Raw genomic sequence first — 17,717 nt, 5'->3', positions numbered from 1 at the left:
CCGGGCAGGGATTATAATATAAGCAATAAGAGGGAATAGAGAGATTTAGGAAAGGATGTGATTTATAATGACTTTAAGGAGGATAAGCTTCTACATCTGTGATTGCCTGATTGCATAATATTTTAATCGATTATCAGAGCTAACAGGTTTATTTTTTCATGTGAATAAAGGCTGTTTTGCTTTAGCTTTAGCTTACATTTATTTTACAGTCTGTATTAGCGTGGATATTTTTTTTCTAAGTTTTGGCTCCATCACGTTGTATTCATTCCATAGGCTTAGAAATCTAAATTAGTTTGGGCTGGGGGTGGCGGCAGGGAAAGCCTGCGGTTACACCTGTTATTCTGCACAGTAGTGGAAGGGGTTTGGAGGATTTTAGACAAAAAAAGAGTATCACTGCTCTGACTCAGCCTCCTTTCCTTTACTCTTGGTTGATAGGTCTCCCACCAGTTATCAGTCTCCCTTCTTGGTTTTCAACTGTGTTGAAAAATGCACTATTTACAAAGAATAAAAATAAAAGAAATCACAAGAAAATATTCTCACTGAAATGCGGGGAGGCACCTGAAGCCTTTCCGCTGCACACTTCTGCATCCCATTGAAGGCAAGAGGCCCTAAGCAGGTAACTCGCCCTCCACACTTCTGGAAGAGGTAGGGTTTTCGGTTCTGATTTACTGCACTGTGTACCGATCATTCTCACACCAACTTGAAATTCATGCAACACCTTACGTGCTGGTAAAATGAGAAAGAATGCACAGTGCTGGCAGGCCAACAGCACAAGTATTCTGCACTTGCTACCGAGGTTGACCAGAAAATGCAAAATTTGTTCACTCCACGAACCTCATTCACCATCTGTGAACACAGGTGATACAGCAGTACAGTGTATTGCCTACAAGTCCTAGGCAGCTAATGGGAGTAGGCAGAAGCAGGCGCTCAATGACTTCAACTGAAAATACTAGAAGAAACCATTTATTATATTATCTATCTAAAAATCTCTAATAGCTTTTAAAGCTAAGTAATAATAATGTTTTGAAGAAGCAATATTTAAGAGCTCTTTTCACATTTTTAATGCAATTATTCATCACACTGCATTTTAAGAAAAAAAAACAGGTCACCATTGTAAGTTATTCCTGACCATTTCCTACTTGCAAATGCTTTGTTTTCTAAAAAAAGAAAACAAATATATAGATATGCACCTTTTCAATCCAGCTGCTTGGCACAAAACCCCAGAAGTCAAAAGTTTGTTAAGATAAACTGTTCCACTTGATTGAATTAGCTCCTTGAGAGCTGACTCACTCTGATAAAAACCAAGGGCTATGCAAGGATGCTGAACATTTCCTTGGAGGTGAGCAGAGCAAATATCCTAAATGAGTAAGTGAAACATCAGTACTGACTTCCATGATGGAAGGAAGCAACAAAGCCTGCAATAATCTAAGGCTATGCATTATTTCAGGGAATTTTGTACAGGTACATCACCTTTTATATCTTTCAACATTTAACAGAACACTCTTAAAATCCAAGGTGAAATGACTGCTTACTTTTCTCTCCCTACAAATCTTGCAAGCGTTATTGCATAATTGCAAAGCATACCAATTTTCACCTCTAATTTATGCACCTGAACATGTTTGCATTCATAGAAGATATTTGCTTTTATTACAACTGTTGGAAAAAAAATTCAGTTTTGAGTTGAATATTTCAAGTGGAGCGAACATCCGATTAAAAAGAAGTCCACCCATAAAATGCTATGCAGCTCAGAGTGAAATCTGTCCCTAGGAAACTTGGTAGGGATTTTGCAGGTTTCACCCATATGAGACATAAGCAGAGCGCTTTGCTCCTGGCCTCAAGGAAGACTCGTGTCCTGCAGTGCCAGTTTTACCTTTCAACACTTGATGGAGCAATTTCCCTGAATTTCCCCTTCACCAGGGTCACACTTGAGCCTACCTTCCTGCCACCTCAATAGGTCAGTTGTGTTTCCTATCAGCTTGCTCCCTAGGTGCTATTAAATAAACACTCCCAGACAGAGAGCCCTGCAGAGAAATGCTTCCGATTAAACATAACCTTACACAGAACAGAAAGCCTGGAGCTTAACATTCAATTCCTTACATTTACAATGCTAATTTAAAAAACAATAATAACAAACAAGCAAATCAGTCAGGGTCTGGGAGGACAAACCTCAGGGCTCTCTTCTGGAGAGTCTTCTAGGAATGAACTTGGATCACAGGAAGTACCTCCAGGATCCTCAGCAAAGGAGACTGAGAAGTTTGTTCTCCCCCCAGTATCAGAAAGAAGCAGCCCAGGTCTCCCTGCTCATATTAACAAAGTCTACTTTTTGCTCTCAGCAAATATTACAGGGGAGAAAAGAAGAAAAAAAAAAAGAAATTCATGCACACAGCTACAAAAATAGACCAAACGAATGGGTTACACATCAGCAATAGGAGACCTCACATTTCTTATGAAATATGGGCTCCATTTTATTAAAGATATACAGTTACAAGCTAGCAGAGAAATAAGGATACAGGATGCTGTGCTGAAGGCTTAAGAAAAATCCACTGTAATCAATATACTGGCAAATTACAACTTTAGCAGCAGCAGTTTGGTATCTGGCTTACTTCCTAATCCTTTAATCTCATCTGCTACAACCAAGCTGATACTGCCAACAAATGCTATGCCATAAAAGGTGGGTATTCTCACATACTTTCCTATGCTTTGCATGATTAGAGCTTAAACCCACTCATCACAAACTTCCTGAATGATAATGGGATTTGGGCAAACAGTCAAGATTTCACGGTGGCACTTGTAAGCTCTAGTCAAGACTTCAGCTAAGAAGCATCCCTGTGCATCTCAAGAACTCCCTTATCAGTTTGCAAAATTCAGCAGTCTCTCTCTGTGAGGAGAGATTCTTGTTCCATATTTTTCATGGCGTGATTTGAGCTCCAGCAGTAACTGCTAATGGAGTACTGCAGGTGACCCACGGTTTGTTTCCAAGCAGCTCAAGAACTGGGGAGACCCGCTTGTAAGATTGCTGACTGCTCGCCTTGATCTATTTTAAAGAAAGCTGCAAGGAGTTTCTTGCAGCCTTGTGCTACAAGGTATCTATTACATATTTTGGTTAAGAGAAAGACATCTTAGAAACAGGCTACAGTCAGTTCATACCTCAGGAGCTGAGCCAAAACTTCTTGTATTACCACTGGAGCTGACATTCAAAAGGAGAACAAGTTGGGAACAACAACAACAAAAAATTAAAAAAAAACAAATCTGTAATTTAATTTGATGCAATTTCAAAGCTGAGAAGCAAAATGTACAAGAGCAGCAAGAGAGATGGGGGGGGAAATAAAGAGGTAGCCCTAACAAGGATTCAGAGCTGCTGAATTTAAGAGTCTTTGAAAATAAAAACCAGAGAGACTTCCTACCAACATTTCAGCCTGCCATCTTGGGCCAAATCCCCAACTGGCACAAAACAGAGTAGCTTTGCAGAAGTCAGCATCTATTTATAACAGGTCAGGATCTGGCCCTGTAGTCATGCAGAAGAGCTGGTTTGTGTACAGGCGGCTTCTACTCAGTTCACAGCCAAGAAGGAGACAGGAGGCAAACGTTGCACGCTGTCATGGTGTCAAAAACCGTTCCCTACTTCTTCCTGAACAACTTCCTAAATCAATATTAAACTGCCTCTTCCTTTCTTGCACAGCCTGCATGCTGGTTGGGACATTTTATAAACAACTTCTTTATGTGCACAAAGATTAACAGTTACTCTTGTCCAGCAGTAAGAAGATAGACTCTTGTCTGATGCGTTTGACTATGAACATGAGCGCTTGTCCTCCATCACTCCAGAGCTTAGCTGGATAATCCGCTCACCTTTTCTCAAATCTGAGAGCGCCTTCTAAACTTGTTCAACATGTTTGTTTCAATACTTGGCTTAAGAAACAAACAAACACACAGAATGAAAACAAAAAACAAAAATCCAGCCACAGTTTGTATGAGGAAAAAAAAACAGACTAATAGACTTTAAGGCAAACAAGTAAATTTTTTTCTTCCCCTGCTCCCCAGACACCATCAAGACACTGAAAGATCAGATTGACATAACTTCTTGGATTCAAGAGTCACAGTGAAACAACAACTCAAAATCACAACTGGGGAGTGCACCCTCATCCTCCTTGTAAACTATGCATATGGTGAGCTGAAAATTCCTGCTATCATAACCAAAAAAAATTGACCTTTCTCAACTCTGCATCCTAACATATTATGCGATTTTCCCCGTGTTGTTAATGGATTTCCTTTTTCCGAGCAGAAAGAGCTTTCTAAGCTCCTGACAGAGCAAACCCTATCCGAAAGGAGGCTGCTGTCCCTGGGCATCATAGTGGAGAATATGAAATCACAACAGAAGTTATATCTGGAAACTTCGCAAGTGATGAGCTGACGCTTTATTACAAGAAGCATGCTGCACCCGCTCAGCACCAACCCTGGCACAATTACGTTTTTTTCCCAGAAATCCAGTTTCTTGTTGCTGTGAGACAAAAGTAAATAATGACTCATTAAGTGATCCTAAGAAGAAAAACTGAATGCTTGCTCCTCTCAAAAGTATTCGTGCTAGGAAATCTGATAATGTCACCGACCACAGCAGCAAACATAACTTGAAGATTTTCTAGATGTACCCACTTGGCTAAGCCAGGCAGCAGCATGCTGAAATCACTCCTCTCTGTGGTTGTGCAGTCACCTTCACGATGAAGCTTTGCCCTCCCTTCCTCAGAAGGTTCTGCTCCCCAGGCTGTTCTAAACAAGCCCTGAATGCCTTACTCCAGGCCAGCAGTGATGGTTCACGTGCTGGGCTGGGCTAACAGACTTCTCGCAGTCACCAGAGGCAGATGGATCCTTTCAAACTGCTTGCCATCTACTGCTCAGGGCCTGGATAACATTTGCCAAATGCAAAACTTCTGTTTTCACCTGACTTTCACAAAGAGTGAGCTCACGTAGGACTGACCCTTCTTAAGAGAGGCTTCTTTTGCCTATGTTTAAGGTTTCAAAACTTTCTGAAAGGCTTCAGCGTCCAAAAATTAATCTTGGACTGATCTTTTCAAGACAAAAATGCATGACTTGGATTTTCCCTCAATGCATGACTGCCTCATGTACCTTTAACATGTGTTTGTACACTTTGTTTATTGCAAAAGGTCGAGTAGTGAGGTATCCGTCGATTTATATATATGGATATGCTCTTTCAAAAGCCCCCGAACTTTAAACAATTTCTGCTCAACGAGCACTACAGCATTGCTCACAAACAGACATTCTGTACTCCTGCTCAACCGAACAACTGCTTGCCTTTCCAACAAGCAGCTGCACTTTCTTGCAACATTTTCCTTAAGTTTACTCTTCTTTGCAGTTACCAGATCAAAAAATCCTCTTGATAATTTAAGAGACTGAACTCTGAACATTGCCAATGCCATGACCTTATCTATAAACCAAGGTGCTGCTCTTTTATGGGTCCCCTGGCACATTTACAAGCTGACTTCATCATCACTGCGACCTCTTGCACATACTTATGCTCAAATTGGCTACTGTCAGTACCACAGACAATAGCAGCTTCTCTTTAATCCAACATGCAGACTCTCTTAAAAGCTCCAGTACTTTCCTCTGCTAAGGATGTAGGCAACAGTTTACAGATCGGAAGTACTCTGCAGAGAGCAGAGACTTCAGATTGGAAGTGCTGTGCTGTCAGTGGCTTCAAAGCAGTGCATTTTGTGGCTATTCCAGTCTCAGCAAATATCTTCTTGGAAAAGAAGCTGTATGGGAAACATTTGAGATGTTCCAGCTCCCTGTAGGTCAGATAAAACTACTGTCTTCCTCAGCAGTTACGTACACAATGTTTAAAAGCAGTGTTGTGGGCATCAGACAGCTAGGAATGTTTCTTCTAATTAATTATTTCCTCTTCTCAATTCTGTTCTCCACAGCTCAAACCTGAAGAGGCCCTGAATGTCAGAGTAGCACATTTCTGATGTTCAAGACTCCTCTACTGGCAAAGTCAATATGCCTGGCAAATAGCATATGCCTGACAGAACCAGCAGGCTGTGCACAGATCCACATTCTTGTCTTGTTTCTAACTCAGTCCTTTCAGCCAGATTAGCTGTTACTGAAGGATGCTACCCTTCCATCCCTGCACATGGAAGACAATGCCGTGCTCCTCCAGCTTGCTCTTTCACTGCAGCCATTTCACGCCCAGTGCTCCAAACAATCCATACTTTTCAGAGGAAAACCTTTCTAGGAAAACAGATGTAAGAACAGCAGGTACAACCACCCATGCTCACCAGGTTTTACTACACTCTTACAGCAACACCAAGCAGCATTAAAGCAGAGCCTTCAACCACTGGAATTACTCAAGCCTCACTAAGGTGCATTGGTGACCATTCTCTGACAACCTGCTCCAAAGGACATCCCACTAGTACCAACCCATATGGGCTGCTTGAGGAAAAAGCCTGCAGAAGCCACCTGAATTCTCATCAGGGGCTGCTCTGATTAGAAATACCTAAAGGCACGTGGCTGTCTCTTCTGAAGATGTTCCATCAGTACTATTAAAAGTTTAACAACGGATCTTTCTGATTAGTAATCCCTCACTTTCATCTACAGATCACTGTTTGAGTGAATTTTTCCTGAGCAGTTCAGGCATGCCCCTACACTGCCCTTCTCCCAGGGAGCCGCCATCCGCTGCAGAGTAAGGGAAACCAGCTCAGCCCACAGCAGGGTGGAACTATTTTAAGTAATGGTGTCTGATACTGGAGGAGCATGAAATTCAGTCTTGTCATAGCTGGGATGCCTAAACCCCCCTCGGAAAAAAAAAATGCTATTGCAAAACCCTTCCCAGAGGCTTATAAACTCAACTCTGGAATTGCTCTCAAGTTGTAAGCCAGTAAAAGTTTGGTTCTGTATCTCATAGCTTACTATTTCAATAAATAAATAAAAATACATCTAACCACAGCAACAGCTACCTGGACATATATATCTTTATTGCTTGAGGATCTGAAAGCAGGATGAGTTCTCTTGCCTCCATTTCAAGATCCACTATGGTGTGTACAAAAGCAGTACACACAGTCACAATGTATGGGCAGTACTCCTGGCTGGTTTACACAGTCCAGCAGACAAGCCAGGGAAGAAAATGCTCTGTCATAGTAAATATCTGAAGAAATACAGTCCATAAACTCTCTAGTACAAAACCTAGGGCCAAAGAGTACCACTGATTCAGCTTGAGTCAAAGCGCTAGGTAGGATAACAGGATTCCTTCTGGCTTATTAAATTCAACTAAGCCAGAAATAAATGAAAATTAATATCTTTAATTATTGTTGATATTTCCTTCAGCGTTCCATATAAGCAGTGAGAAAACTCTACCAAGAAATTCTCAATGTCTGTAGAGTTTCCCCACCAGTAATCTTCCCCTGCCCAGAAAGCTGCTGACAACTTGATCACAAGCAATGCAGATCATCACAACTCAGATGCATTACTCTAACTTTAGTTAAACCATCACAGAACTGGAAAACCAAACTGAAGTGTTAGTATCAGGCTGGGGCATGACTAAGAGGAAAAAAAAACTACCCTTTGCTTCATCATGACACACCCAGCATCCAAGTGCCCCACAGCAGCAGACCTTTTTTCCCCCCATCACTGACATTGCCACAGAGCCAGAAAAGTAGAGCATCTCATCTGACTGCTCAGTAGAGGACAGACAGCAACAGAGAAGCTGCCTAGAGCCCCAACACCTGAAGGAACTTCAGGATCCCAGTTCCCCAGTGAAGCCCAGACATGCAGCTCCTGACCCCAGAACTTTGACTGTTCCACTCATGTCACAAGCCCTGGGCTATAGCAGTCTCTGAGTTTGAGACCACTTTGAGCACATGGCTGGCACAAAACCATGTCTTTTTGTGCCTGGACTCTTTTCCCAACTTCATGCATCGTTCTTCCTGATTTAATATGCAGTTTTACCTTCCCGCGTCATGGGTTACTGGCATATTCAGCCCTTGTTCAATTTTGTAAGTGATCTTCACAGTCTTCTGTCCTATCCTACTCATTTCCTTAACAGATACCTTAAAATATCTGATTTAATACCTGTTTCATTCACTTAAAATAAGTCATGTAAAAATATAACTGAAGCTTTTTCCTGAGCTGCGTTCAGTTGACGTTAATCATGATTTGCTGTACTTTTCTGTTGAAAATAGAATGCTCAGTCAATGTAATCTGATAGTTGTGTAAGAAAGGGCAGGCCCTTTTCTGGAATAAGCTGTCAGAAATCCACTGAAAACATGGAACCGTGGCAAGACACACCAGCTGAGCACTTGCCCTTAAAAACAGCCCTATTCATTTGACTAGAATGCAAAATCCTTCCACTGAGTTCTATCTTTGCATGACACTCTTCCCAGTCTTAAAAAAATATATATATACAATTAGAAAAACATATAAGGAGATCAGGCAAATTCTGGAATATTGTGGAGAAGCAGCGACACTGCTGCGGTCAGTGCAGAATAGTGGATAAAGCTATTTCCTTCCATTTGACAGGGATAAACTTGTATTCCCATTGACAACCTTAGCTCACTATCAATCCGTGGAAGAACAGACCTAAAGATTACACAGCCACATCAGAAATGGGGAAAATTTTTTTTCCCCTCTTTTGGAATGCTGCCATGATGCCTAACACACAAGACAGAGGCAGGAGACTGGCTCACAGAAATGGTGGCAAAGAACAGAAGCACCGCAGTACCTCCAGGTTGTTGAAAAAGGTGTACTGCGATTACGTGAGCATGTCACCACATTCATGTAATGCTGTTCTTATCCAAATCTAAAAGAGCTCCATTTAAACTTTGGGAGATAAAAAGGAAGGCAGAAATACTGGCAACAACCAACAGGAGAGGGTATTTCCAAATATTACTGTAAGTAACAGCATGCCTCTCTATCATTGACTGCAACGAAGGCAGAGTTAGAGGCAAGTTAAGGCAGTAACACACCAAACTAAGCCTTTAGTAACTTTTAAGCTAGTTTTCCCATGTATTGCTTTTAGGTGCTAGGAGTCTTGACACATAAGCAGCTTTTTCCTCCCAGCCCAGCATTCACCCACCACCACATTCAGGTATCAGTCAAAGGCAAATTTGAAAACGCTGCCAGCAGAAAAGCAAAGTGCACAGCTCCAGACAGATGTTTACCAAACAGCCCTTTTGCTGTCCATGTGCTGAGTGTAATATTTTTGGATTTTCCCCCCTATGTGCCAGCAGAGATTTTTCAACTTCTGTGTTTAATGGAGGAACAATGAACATGGGTGTTTCAAAAGGTCACAAAGGAGAAAACCCTTCTTCTTGAGAGCATAAATCAAGCTGCTTCCCAGCTCCATCAAAACATACCTTAATGCTGGCAGCTCCTCCCTGTCCAGCAAGGGATCAGAGGACTACTTTGCCAGACGCTGTACAGACACACTTTCCTTATATTTCTTATGAATGAAGAAGCCCTGTTTAAAAAAAGCAAGAGCAGCTGTTAGGCTGAACACTAGGCTCTTTGAAAGTTATGCGACGTCTTTGGAAGGAAAAAAACTATAACTCTATCCACAGAAATGTGTTGCACATATAAGTGATGAAATAGAGAAAAGAGTTGGAGGATTATTTTTTTAAACCGCTTGCACCGTGACTAATGCAAGTCCCTCTATGGTTACTTTCCACTGAAACATCAGAGCGTAAAAATATTACCCACCTATTTGGGGTCTGCTGGATTAAGTCCCTTTGCCTGTGCCACACTATAAATAATGGTATTAGTGGCAGGGAGTCAACTGCTTGGCTCCGCAAGGAAACACATCTTTTGAAAGCGTCAGCGTTGAATACTGAATATTGCAAACGTTTCCTTTTGGTATTGCTTTTGTTCTGCTTAAAACAATTCCTGCTTTTCAGTAATGCAGAGGGAAGAACGCTTTCCTTAAGAGACATCTCATTTTCGTTCTGAAGGTTCCCTTTTCTCTATCCGGGAAGACACGCTAAGTGAGGCCTTTCAGTCCCTACAGGGCATTGTTGCATTTGGAAGCACAGAAGACGTCCAGAGCGCTTGGCAGCATTAACAGCAGACACAGTTGTATGTGACCCATTCTTTGATGGCATGTGGCACAGTCCTTGGGTGAAGCTGGAATGTCATCAGTCAGAACACTGCTGTCAAACACCTTCAGTTGAGTTTCTCCTCCTGTCCTGCAGGAGGAGAAACCAAGCACATAGAACAGACACCATAAAAACAGGATCTTTGCTGCTTCTTGAGCCTGTATTTTACCCTACCTTCATCTGTGCCAAGCAGCTGTACAAAAGAAGTCACAGCAAGCCAACACTGCAGTTATGGCTGGGCTCTGTTGTCATCTGCAGGCACTTGAGCCCAGGGGAGCTAGTTCTCTGTAAATGCATGATCACACTGAAATGGAAATCTGACTGAGAGATATGGTTTGATGGCTGGTATAGTACAATTATAAGCATATTTATAAATAAATATTGTAAAATCTCTCTATATATTTTAGTGAAGCTTTGAGTTACATACTCTGTATAGGATTAAAAGTCTAATTATTGAGAGAGCAAATGGTGCCTAACTTGCCTGGCCTAACATATATTCCTCTGCCCTTTGTAAGGATATGACTACACTGCGTAGCCTTGAAGTTGTCAACATTCATTAAATAAAAGATTCTTTATCAGGGTTTAAACTCTAAATAATTTCTATTTCAAAAAGGATTTCATTTTCTTTCAGTATAGTGGCTGGGTTACTTAAAATGGGATAATATGTTTGAATGACACGTGCTTCACCTCCATACGGATCCAAAAAGGAGACAGGAAAGACTCCACAGTGCCTTCTCTTAGTCTTTGCATTTGGATCCTAATTCCTGGGCTAAGCAAACCTCTAAGTACTGCAATATAACATTTCACCTTCATCATTCCTCACTGCCACAGCAAAAACAGCAGCATCACACAGAATAAGCAAACAAAAGAAAGACAAAAGGCACCGTCTATTCAAAGAAACAACCTAGCTTTACCAGTGATTTTTCTGAGGCTGCTTCATTCCCAGGGATCAGTGTCATGAAGTTCATTGCTGTAGTTGGTGTCAGTTCTTTGGGAGGCAGAAACTGGAACATGGCTATTTTTCTCCTTCAAGCTAAAGAAAGTGAATTATTGGAACAGATTAAAACATGATCTCAGTGAAACTTTCAGTTTTCTTGTTGAACTCAAACTGCTGTTTTCATTGTTTAAACACCATTAACGAAAATCTGAGCAGAGGTAAAATTACCACTCTCTCGCCGTATTAGCTATGTTTCCCCCATGTACCTTTATTTTTCCACTACAGAAGAGATTATAGATCACTGCATCATACCCTGAACAATGTATCAATATATATAAACAAATTCAATTGATTTATTTTAATCATTCAAAAGATTGTTTGAAGTCATAGAATGGTTTGGGTAGGAAGGGACCTTTAAGATCGCCTGGTTCCAACTCCCTGCTATAGGCAGGGATGCCTCCCACTAGAGGTTGCTCGAACCCCCATCCAGCCTGGCCTTGAGTGCTTCCAGGGAGGAGGCATCCACAACCTCACTGGACATATAGTACATATTTATCTATTAACATAAGTACCCAAAGGATTGAGAAGATACATTTTGAAATGTAGGATAAGAAAACAAATGAGATTTCTTTTGCTTACTAATGGATATGAGATTTCTACAGTTTCTCCATGCCTAGAGGATACATGGAAAATAAATCCAGTGGTTTCAGCCTACAACCGTACATATCTTACTCTATTCAAGAGCAGTTAACTATTTTCTGTGGAAAATAAATAAATAAAGAGAAACCAAGCTCAGCCTCATCTATTTAGCAAAGTGCACCACAAGGCCATGTCACCTGCTGGAGAAGTGACCTCCTACCCCTGCTGGGACAAGGAGAGATCCTGTTTCATGCCGCAGGATGTGTGAAAGAGCTGATCCTCCCTCCCAGCAAGAGGAGGCTAGCTGGCACTGAGTGCTGCACTGCCTGCAGTCATCTCCCCCCTGACCGACACAGAGCTGCAGCCATCACTCAGCCCCATGGGGAGGCAGATCCCCTGTAAGGCTGTGCTGGGGCAAGGGCAGGTCTTGCCCTATCAGTAGTACTGTGTGGGGGCCAGCAATGCCCTGCATGCCTTCCAAGAAGAATAACTTAGAGAACATCACTGCAGCTCCCTTTCCCCTCCAGTACTCTCCCCATGACAGCTCATACAAGCTATGCAAGCTCAGACTGTATTCAAGTCTGTAACACCCTCTGTTAATCGAGCTCACTGCAGAAAACATTCTCCCCTCCACTGCTCCAGGCGAAAGGAGATAATGCTACTGATGAATAAAAGGCAAAAAAACCCAACCTTACAACACATTCACCACCACCAAGTTCCTATACACACTGCGCTCACTTTGGGCACAGCCGCTGGGTGGGCTGCAGCCCCATTCACACAGTGAGGTGAGGAGACAACTCATTAGGGAGGCCGTGATAGCTGTAAACCCGGGTCACTCACAAATCATTTCCCTCCCGCAGAGCTACCAGCGAGCCCTGACTGTGAGACGCTGCCACCCACGAAGCAGCATGGGCATTCATTAGTTCTACCCCATAGCAGGGGAGCATCGACAGCACAGCCCGGCCTCCTACGCCGGGACCACCAGCTGCTTTCTGTTCTGCATACTGGGCTGCACCTCCTCGCCATCCTGCCCTGCCTGGAGGGGAGGTGCACACTGGCTCACCGCCCTGACAGCCAGTGGATGCCACGACCTGACCTCCCCTCTGCCCCGCTCTGCAGGCAGCCCTCCCGAGCCAAGTGTGCTGGGGTCCCATCTGCCCAGACCAGTCGCTCCCGTGCCTGCCAACCAGCAGTGCCACAGCCAAGGCGGGCAGCCACAACCCCCAGGAATGTGTGACAAACATGACCAGATCCCTTCGGCAGCAAATGCCTTCCAAAACTCCATCCGGAGGGTCAACATGGCAACATACACCAGAACTTATTCTTTTTTTTAAACCATGGTGTTATTGCTGGAGCACAACAATGGCAAAGAAATGCATTGAACTAGTACTCACAATGTCCTGTCTTTTTTTTAAAGAGGAACAAAGTTCACATCAATTTGCAAATGTTTACAAAATAAATAGACAGAATTAAAAGCTTCAGGCAAAAACTGAGGCTTTTTTGGTCCCTAGATCTCTGAATGTTGCAGCTTGACAAGAGGTTTATACCAGCAGCTTGGAAGCCACATGTTACGTGATGCTTACAAAGGAGGCCTGGGAGCATCTGAAGCAGCTGCAAGGGAGATATGAATTTTCACTGAGGAAAAAAAAAAAAAAAAGGAAAATTCAATAAGAGCTATCATCAGGCTAGCAAATACTTTACTTAAGTCCTCAAATACAGTGCAGACTGATACTTGATTATGTGTACATAGTATAACTTTCTATGCAAAGGTTTTCATTCATAGAAATCTAATGACATAGGAAGAAATCCTGACAAGGCTACATGTACTCTAGCACTCACAGGGTACCAGTGTTCCCCATTGTGCTTTTTGGGAAATGAAGAGCATGCTATTTCTGCGGTGGAATATGTTTACATTTAGTTGTGACTTCCATTGGAAGATTAACCTTGGCTTGTGAGGACACAGAGCTCAGCAACACCAGATCTCACACACAAAGCTGAAAAAGGCCTCTCTCTGTAAGACCTGGAAGACGGTCCTCTGGCACAGAGGCTGAAGTGACATTTCCAGAGGAAGGCAATCACCTGAGTTCTGCCAGCACCATCAGCGGATAGGAGCATCAGTGCACCGCTGCCTGACCCAAAAAGCTTCAACTGATCCAAAAAGATGAAAACACCAAAGGCATTAGAGCATCATTTCTCCAGTTTGCTACTCATGTCTATCAGGAAAGGGTAGAGGGGAAGGAATAGTGCAGGGCACCTCCAGTTATTCCTTTATCTTGTGTGTTATAAAGAATTAGATTTGTTCCTCCCTTGATGTTAATCCTTCAGATATTGACTAACATGTATCAATTAAAAATTATGAAAGGATATTAAATATTAGTTAAGTATTAATTTTGTAACAATAAAATCTGTATTATCCTTAATTTAATTTACTCCAAATAATAAAATCCAAAGAGCCTTATTTTGGCAGTATACCATGCTTTGGAATAATTTAATTAGTCTGGTCTTAGTAAAACCTAGAATCAAAGTACAGCTGTTGAGCCATAATGATTCCTGAATCCCTGGTATCACTCTGGAACCTTTTCCTTTCTCGCATTACTACAAGTTGGTCTGACATTTCAAAGTTTAAACAATAGAACAACCACTACAGTGAGTACTTATCAAAAGTCTCAGTGCTCTTTAAAATGCTGATGATCAGGACTGGAACACGCCGCCCTGCCTGGTCATGCACCTCAGCCCAGTTTGCCCCAGTCTTTAGCCAGCACCCAGACAGCAACCCCAAGTGCAACACGGAGAGCTGAAGGCTCATTTCGACCTACTGCCTGTGGCTGTTTGACCCCATATTCAACGCACTCAATGCCCACCTTTTGCTGCCACTTGCGCACGGCTGATGCTGGAGTTTAACCCTACCAGCAGCAACCCACACTAGAAACTTAAATCGCCCCCCTGGTGCCGAACGCCTGCGTTCCACACTTAAATTCTCTCTGCACAACCCTGCATTACAACAACTGCAGGCAGAAATGCGTTTCCCTTGCAGGGCTTTGAACCAGCCTTCACAGTTTATCTTTACGCTCACTCCTCGCAGCTGTCAGGCGGGCGGCGCGCAGCGGCCGCGGGCACACGCAGGAGCCCGGCGCTGCGGAACCGTTTTGGCATTTCAGCCTTTCTCCACCTAATCCCCTTTGCTGGCCGCAATCCGATGAGTGCCTCACGAAAAAAACAGATGGCAGTAACCGATACAGCCCGTAATTGTGGCCAGTTAATAGCAGAGGATAAGAGTGAGATAAGGACCAAGCCTTGTGGCCAGCTGCTGCTGCGTTAACCCTTCACGAGATCACCTCAGCGGGGCTCAGCTGCCTGCAAAAACCAAGGATGAATTATAGTTATTTCCACATCCCACCCCCCCTCCATTTATATTTTCCCCCCATTCGTTTTAGGACTTTCACACATATCAGAATAATGAATTCGAAGCCCAGTTCCTCCCTCCCACCTTGCAGTCAAGGATCTCAACAGCCCCTATTGTGACCGGATTTTTTGGGAGTGCAGGTAGCCCTCCCTCCACTTTAAATAAGTGAGAGAAACTCAATGTCCTCCAGAAGCCCAGGATGAGATTTACACTGACATACACCCAGCAGAACCTACTTCAAACAAGGAGTTGCTCTAGGTTTCAATCAGTCATCAAATTCAGCCCTCCAGATAATGGAACATTTAAACAAAGCTTCCTTATTCCATGCTGTGAAGGGCAGGCTGACATCAGCAACAACAAACAAGGAGAATAAACCTCAATACTGAGCTAGGATACACAAGGCACAGCCATCTACTGCAAAGGCAAGTTCTATCCTAAGTCAAAAGATGGAGGTATTGCCCCTTTAGTTTCTGGACAGGCATTCCCACGTAACAAAACACATACATATAACTTTAGGAGGCACTCATCATGCGCTGCTCATATTGTCAGCTTCTCAGTCCGAAAACTACAAACAAAAACCCCATAAATATTGCTAAAATGTATTTATACAAGACCTCTGACAGTCCAGTCTCACTCATGCAAAAGGGCAGCACTGACCAATCCAGTAGAACACTCTCCTACACACAGCTTGTGGTAACTAAAATACACAGTTCGTGCTTTCGATATTCTGGTTAAGAAAGATAACTCTGTTAAAATAAAAAGTAGATATGGAATCACTTCATCATATGCTACGTCACTGTTTTTGCCTGTGATTATCAAACTTCTCCACCTTCTCTAGCAAATGAGATTCAAGCATCATTATTTCACTCGTAGGGTAGTTCCTGAGCATACACACTGTACTCTAGCAGCTTTGCTGCACACTTTGATTTGCTTTGCTTTTATTTGCTCCCAATAACTATTTTTGTCCTATACACAGAACATACTATTGCCATTTTTATGAGTTCCTGCTAAAAACATTGTTTGGTTTCCAAGCAGAAGCATAGTGAAGGACAGGTCTGATGTTATGACCACGTTAGAGAGACTTCCAGAAAATTTTACCAGTAGTACTGAACGCTATTCAGCATTTTCAAATGAGCAAAACTACTACACCAAGCAGCCAACACTGTTTTGGCCAAGACCAGGGTGCCAGCATTCAGGCAGGAAGCAGGCCATAGCTCAGGCACAATACAGGTCAAACAAGAAATGGTAACTGAGAGAACTATTTCAAAAAACCATCAACTCTAATTTTATCCTGAACCTAATCTGAACCTCCCCTTGCACATCTTGAGGCCATCGCCTTTCGTCCTATCACTGCTCATTTCAGCTTATTGTAGAGAATGATAATGAGCCTTCTGAGCCTCCTCTTCTCCAGACTAAACAATCCCAGCTCTCTCAGCTGCTTGCCATAAGGCTTGTGCTCCAGACCCTTCCGTTTCACTGTCCTTCTCTGGACATGCTCCATGGCCTTGAAGTCTTTCTTGTAACAAGGGGCCCAGAACTGAACACAGCACTCGAGGTGCAGCCTCACCAAAGCTGAGTACAGAGGGACGATCACCTCTTGCTCCTGTTGGCAACACCACTTCTGATATAAACCAGGATGCCGTTGGCCTTCTTGGCCAATTACTTTTCTTTGCCAATTTATTGTATGTTACTTTTTTTTTCCTGTAGATAACTGACACCTGTTTCAGAGCAATGAATTTTGCTCTTGCCAATTAATTAGATTTTTGTTAGTAGTGAGAATTTCTCCCCCGAACAACTTGCTTTGTGTGCTGTAGTGTCACTCTGCAGCAACACCACAGGAAGAAGAGCTCTAATTTTCAGAAGCTACATTTCTGCAGTGCCACAGAGGTGCTTCTCAGTGAGACATGCAGTGAGCATGGCACGAGCCACGTGGAACACGTGAAGATTTTGCTCAAGTACAGGCTTGGTGGGATTAGGCCAAGTATAAGGCACACCAGCAACGGCAAAGCAACTGTCACTTGAAGCATTATATTGGGGATTGTAACAATTATACATTTTCTAATCCTGCTTCCTTCTGGCGAAACAATAGATTGCCTATGACTTTATGGCCACCGTCTGTCAGTCAGTCGGGTTTCCACCACCAACATTCCCCCCTCACCACTGACACGTTGCTTCCACTTGGCCATAAGCCGTGCACTAAACCCCTTCGTGCTGTGGAGCTGATTTGGGCAGGACGAACAGCCCAGCTCACATGCCCCTCTTGCAAGCGCAGAAGGCTGCGGTTGAACATCTTGTTTTTGCATTTGCTATAGACATTTGTTCTTGCAGCTGACCATGTGCAGGAGAATTTGCTCATGTTCCAGAAAAGGACAGCTGCACCACAAATTACCTTAAACCTCCTTGCTCCAGGGATTATCTGGGTACAGTGAAGTGTGTGTATTGGAGGGCAAGGGTCTTTTCTTACTATAAACAGAGTTATTAACCTCTTACTTACCAGAAGTGCTTATAAACTGAGTAACGGAGACAGTTTTTATATCACTAATTACTTCCGCCTGGTGGTAATTTCTAGGACTGGCCATCAATCTGTGCTCAAGGGATGAATTCATTGTCTGGTTTCTCAGCTCTCCCTCATAAATGAAGACTT

At 42.9% G+C, this 17,717-nt stretch overlaps 2 long non-coding RNA genes across 3 annotated transcripts in view; one reads left to right on the top strand and one right to left on the bottom strand.

Annotated features, from left to right (window-relative positions):
• Positions 1-9,708, top strand: part of LOC121110975 — a 75,803-nt gene extending 66,095 nt beyond the window's left edge. Inside the window, exons 8-9 of the long non-coding RNA XR_006939337.1 lie at positions 436-4,163; positions 4,280-9,708. This is a non-coding gene — a long non-coding RNA (uncharacterized LOC121110975). The remainder of the gene's footprint in view (positions 1-435; positions 4,164-4,279) is intronic.
• LOC112532552 overlaps positions 1-17,717 on the bottom strand; it is a 57,199-nt gene that overhangs the window by 30,041 nt on the left and 9,441 nt on the right. For both annotated transcript variants that reach the window (XR_006939339.1, XR_006939340.1), the window contains exons 3-5: positions 11,009-11,127; positions 9,703-10,184; positions 9,360-9,463 (exon numbers count right to left, since the gene is read on the bottom strand). This is a non-coding gene — a long non-coding RNA (uncharacterized LOC112532552). The remainder of the gene's footprint in view (positions 1-9,359; positions 9,464-9,702; positions 10,185-11,008; positions 11,128-17,717) is intronic.

Source organism: Gallus gallus, chromosome 5 (assembly GCF_016699485.2).
Source record: "Gallus gallus isolate bGalGal1 chromosome 5, bGalGal1.mat.broiler.GRCg7b, whole genome shotgun sequence".
Classification (NCBI taxonomy): Eukaryota; Metazoa; Chordata; class Aves; order Galliformes; family Phasianidae; genus Gallus; species Gallus gallus.
Note: the sequence above shows the minus strand (reverse complement) of the source record. Positions and strands in the feature narration are given on the sequence as shown.